The sequence below is a fragment of the Lactuca serriola genome, chromosome 3, assembly GCF_051521515.1.
Source record: "Lactuca serriola cultivar US96UC23 chromosome 3, Lser_US96UC23_V15, whole genome shotgun sequence".
NCBI classification, from domain to species: domain Eukaryota; kingdom Viridiplantae; phylum Streptophyta; class Magnoliopsida; order Asterales; family Asteraceae; genus Lactuca; species Lactuca serriola.
In genome coordinates, this window is record NC_136410.1 from 250,272,355 (window position 1) to 250,278,354 (window position 6,000).

Sequence of the window (6,000 nt, forward strand, 5' to 3'; positions counted from 1 at the left end):
CTTCCACACCACATAGATCGAACCCAAAAACCCAAAAGATACCATCGAAAGGATCTCATCTCACACGGCTAACTTCCTCCATGGACACCTGAAACCAAATAGGAACTGCCATACCCAGAAGATGAGATACCCTTCTACCGCTATGATACCCCTTCTAACCCTCCAAAATCTGGAAACTCTAGTGGCATGTCTCACTGCCAGACCACTCTCTCAAGCTATTACCATGTTATTGTTGGATAAGGTGTCTAAGTCCATAACTTATTTGGTATATACTTGACCCGACTCGGCATGGTCCATTTGGGTTGCATTTCATCCAAACTATTTATGGATAATTTTATGAGAGTTATACACATATGTTTATTAATATATTGTAAGTTATAATATATTAATATGAAGTTATTTAATTAGTGTTAGTCTTAAATTAATTATGAATTAATTTAGAGATTAAAAGGAAGACTAATTAAATTGTGGGCTATTGTTTTATATGGTGTGGGCTAACACTCATTTGTTAATGGGCTAGGCTTATGTGGAAGTCCATGGATGATCCATGGAGCTTTTAACCCATGGATCATTGGAAAAGGAAAGTTCATGGGTTATTAGGGTTTCACCCTAATCATGTACACTATATAAACATGCTTATGTTGCATGAAATAGCCACTAGTGACACTAGTGTGTGTGCTTTGTGTGTGGCCGAAAGTTAGAAGTGTGTGTACACTCTCTCAAAGTTTTCCAAGAGTTTGTGGTGATTTGTGATTCCATTTGAGGCATTCACACTATTGGTGCTTGGCCCTCAAACTCCTTAGGAATTGAACTCATCATCAAAAGGTATGTAATCTCATCTAATTCTTTTATGTTTAAAAGTACCCCATGCCATGTTAGATAGGTTATGAACCTTGGAAAATTATTATTTTGCATGTATTTAGACAAAAATAGACCCAAGGTTTATTAGGGTTGCATGCACACTTAGGAAGTGTTAGATTGCTCAAAACCCAACAGTGGTATCAGAGCCCAGGCTTGCTTGTTTAATACTTGATGCAAAATAGTGAAAAAAGTTGAAATTGTTGCTGTCTGGCTGATGGACTCACCGAGTCCATGGGGGGACTCGCCGAGTTCAAGGCAAAATTCATCCTACTCGGCGAGTAGGTTCGTGCACTCGGCGAGTAGAATGATCAGAATGCAGATTTTCGACTTTTGCTGCTGGAAATGGACTAGAAACATTACCCTAAACTGTTTTGGTGTTTTAAAACTTGTTTTAGTTGGTGTAATGGTTGTTCTAATCCATTTACAATATCATATATCAAAATTCCATGATTTTTATGTGTTCATATAATTCTTGAAATTTTGATGATCATGTTCATGTTCTTATGAATTTAGAAGATGATAGGAATTATTTGCTGAATTGTTTGGAATTAATTATTGATCATTTATGTGTTTTAATGGAGTCCATAATTTGTCCTCAGGTTATGGATATCCAAAGGTCACTTTTCTTTAACACACATTAAAAACACATGAGTTACATAAAATGAAGAGTCTTCATTTTATGAACCTTTAATTCATAAGTTATGAAATGAAAAGTTTTGGTTAGTTACAAAACTTGCCCTCAAGTTTTGGAATTTGTAAAGTTTCACACACTTTAATAAACTTTAATTCCAACCCTTAGAGTTTTAATAGTTAAAATTCAACCCTTATACTATTTATAACATTAATGGTTATTTATTACATATATGTATAAGAATAAGTCGTTCTACCGTTAGTAGGCCTCATTCACAAAGCCGGTCTATAAGGTGGGTATAAGGTTGTTTCCTATAAAATGGCGACTTAATGGGTGTCCACTCTCACCCACCGCTTGCTTGACTGGTGGAGGGTCGTTAGCCGAACGGGTAGGACAATGACTTTAAATTCTCATTAAAAGTATAATGATTATTATAAAGTAACTAAATGTTTTTATTTAATTCCCAATATTTGTTACTTTAGGAAAAATGTGAATTTGGTGCTAGCCCATGGAATTCACACTTTGTACCTTACCAAGTCGTTGGTGGAGCGTGTGTGGTTAACTGGCACACTAACTTGGACTAGTAAGGATCACGAAGGGTGACTTAATGTTTGTCATAGTTCAATGGAGCGTGTGTGGTTAACCAGCACATTGATTGGGTGATAATATTAAGGGTACCAAGTGAATTGGTATGGTTATTCACACCTTGTTTTGTGATCCTCGGCATCCCAGTCACAAAATTTGAGAGGGCACACTCGAGATTGAAACATGCCATTGAAAAGTTCAATGAATCTCAAAAAGATCTAGGAATTCAAATCCAATTAAAACCTAATAAATTATTTCGTTTTTCATGGTGGAAATTGGTGAATTGTCATTCGCCTACCTTCAAATATTTTATAGCTTGGATTACGGCATCCCTCTTCCAAATTATAAAATATTGTGTTGGGTCCTAGCCTTAATATTTCATATTGGGTGTTATATTAAGGACTTTGAATCAAGTAACTTGATTTTCTCCCATTATAGATGTCTGGTTCAGACAACTATGATCTTCCCAAATCTCTTGAAGATGGTGTCCCTCAACATCATGCTTCACTTCCTCTAATTATTCTCCCTCACCCACAAGTTCTTGAAAAGTTTAAAGTCACTCAATCCCTATTGGCCAGCATAGTCTATGTGTGCTCACATCTTGGAGATAAAGTCACATATTGACAAGCCGGGAGAGTTGGGTGTCAAAGTCTCGTGAAAGTTGGATGTTCAATCACTTACTTAGTAACATAGTGAGTCTCTTTGGGACTACTATGAGACAGACTATGACATGAACCTTAATAATGTTATCTATTTGCTTGGTGTTGTGGAATCAGCAATGATTTGGAACACCAGTAAAGCAAATTTGATTAAAAGAACAACTTCCCAAGTCTACATGGACATTGACAATGGTAGCATTGGATATCTAGAAAAAGGATTTCTCTTCCCAATGGAAAGGGATCGGCCATAGTCAACTCGGTTGACCAAATGGTAAAGAGAAAGACTAAGTCTGAGATGGTCTCATGTACCATTACCAAAGGGTCCATGTGTTTTGTTGCCAAAGGAAGGGGCATTGGTTGCGAAGCTGCCCTATTCACCTGAAAGGTCATAAGGTTGATCAAGTCAAGAGGTTTGACTCTAATTCGGGTAAAGACCACTTTCTAACTCTATTAAGTTCCTATTTGGAGATTCTTATTACATAATGTGAATTGGTCACATGCTGATGTTTTAAGAATCAAAGAAAAGATAGGAAGCTTAAAGTAAGTATATTTTGATTCTGATTGCAAAGGTGGGTTTCGATCACATGGTTCGGTAATCAGAATTTTGAGTTGTTGCTTAAGAGTTATAATATATTGCTTATGAATAGATAACAACAAGGTTTTCATGTTGATTGTAAGGATAAGTTTTTCCGCAGTTTTAAAATAAAGGAAAAAAAAGGGTTTTAATTTTATTTATTTTAAAAATATCCTTACAGTGGCATCTGTGGAAAATTGTTGCTTATATGTTTCCAGTAATAGCAATATTGGAAAGTGGATTTGATTCTTTCATTTTTGGTAGTGTCTGAATTTACCAAATGAGGAAAGTTTTTCATCACCCAAGTTTCAATTGGATAGAAACTTGGAATCATACAAGTTGTATTGTATGATGAATGAGAATTTTCATCTTTGAAAATTAAGACTAATTCTTTGATCACATGTATATGTGAGTCGACTAAGGAATTAGGTACACTGGGTGTGCGCTGGTCAAGGTCCACCACAAAGATTGATTTGTCATGATTTACTAAAGATTAGTAAATATCATTATACTTATGAGGTTAAGTATAATTCTGTAACATTGGAAAGGTTACAATGTATGACAAAACAAATGAGAAGAATCAAATTAGCTAGAAAGATAAAAGTTTCTCAAATCTGAAAGGATGGGAGAGTACTTTAGTATCGTATTTCATGATCATCTTAACGATTATGAAACCATATCACAAATTCATACTCTAAGGATGTCTTAGTGCATTGTTATGGCTAAGAAGAGAGGTCATGAATTGTTGGATTGGTTAAGATCGAGAAGATAAGTCATACTTCGTTCCAAAACAATTATTAGAGTCATACTCCAAGATTGTAACCTTGAGTGACATAAAGGAAGATTTATTAACACTAGTCAAATGTAAGAGTAAAATGTTTTCTACTCTTGTACATTTGAGATTGGTAAGTTGTGATGTCTTGGATGAGACAAAGACCAACTAAGACCAATTGTGTGAAGTGTTAGTCTTGATAAGAATCCGCACTATCCCTTGAATATTTGTTTTGTCAAGGAGTGGTTCTTGACTGGGGAAACTTATATGTCAAGGGGACAGTGGGAGCCTTAAAGATCCTGAAAAAGTTTCAAGATTTAATCAAGAGTAAAACTTGTAATTTATCACTAGCACACAACTTAAGGTTTGCAACCTATCGTGTTGACATAATTCTTATTTCTGTACCTACTTCAAATAAGTTGAATTTGCATGTGAGTTATCAGAGTTCAACTTGGAAGCATTGGTGGGCCTTATGCTACCAAGGTGACAAGAAACTAAGATTGAACAAGCTTAATCCATGTAAGGCTGAATTTGTCACTAATCTTATCTTGTGATTATGGTTTTGACAAATTCACATGGATAGGAACTCATACACTATAAAATCTAAGTGTCATAAGGTTTCTCCGATTCATGAAAATGATGGTGAAGAAACGCTTTCACTAAGTAGATTTTACGTAGATATCAATTGTGTTATTTGCATTTTCAAAAGTCGTTAGTGGAGCATGTGTGGTTAACCGGCACACTAACATGGACTTGTGAGAAATGGCAAATGCCTAAGCGATTAAGACTATGATTACGACATCCCTTTTCATAGTCCTGAAAATTGTTTAGACACACATGTGAGCTATCTAAGAAAGGGTGTATGAATCTAAATTTCAGAAGTCTAGCAGATTTCTGGAAATATGTCAGACCTAGTGGGAGCATAAGTGTTATGCTGATAATCATCATGTTAGTGGGAGCATGATTATTACGTTTGGTGTTGCAAGTTAGCAATGTTAATTATAGAAAAAAAAGTTTGAATTCGTGAAGTTGCAAGGGTTGAAAAGTTGTTTTGCTATAATTAAGGGAGGGGAAATTATACTTCGTTTCAATTCTAAAGCTTAGATTGAGATTTTAATCATCTTTAGTCAAGAATATATATGAATTTTATGTTGGAATGGTTCAACTTGAAGAAATTCTATATATATTGCGTTTTCAAAATTCGATTATGATTACGGCATCCCTCTTCATAGTTAAATTTTGAAAACATGGCAAATAAAAATATTGTAGCAAAAGACTGGTCTAGTATCATGTCTTTATGTCAAACATCATGAATCGTGTCCCATATGCTTCGGATATAGGATCGATTGCATGTGCTATAATATTCATCTTTTCTAAATTTTCCAAATGCTTAAGGCATTGAGAAGGGAAAAGTCTAGAATTAGATATGACTAAAGTTATTAAGCAATTGTTGAGGACAAATCTGAGGTTCGCCAAAGATTGGTTGCTCAGGGACAGTTGGAAGTATGATGTAAGTTATCGGAAAGGACCATATTGACATATTCTGAAAAGAAGTAACTCTTGTTCGGAAGTGATAGTCAAAATGGGACTATGGAAATGTCTCCATAGGTGGAAGTTATTTAATCTATGTAAGATTAGAAAACCTTAATGCAAGAAGGATGTTCAAAGCAATGTATTTTGAATATGAGACTTCCGTTCCATAGAAGTTGACCTTCTTTGGAATACTCTGTATTGACTGGTAACAAGGTTTTGGTGACTTTGCGCATAATCATTACAAGAGGAACATTGCATAAAAGTTTAAAATCTAACAGATTTTTTGGTAAATGATAGGAATCGGGGATTCTCACATTTACAATAAGGATTTGGGATTGTGAAATGAGTATCATTGGAATCATGTTCAATTGATCTATTTCACAAA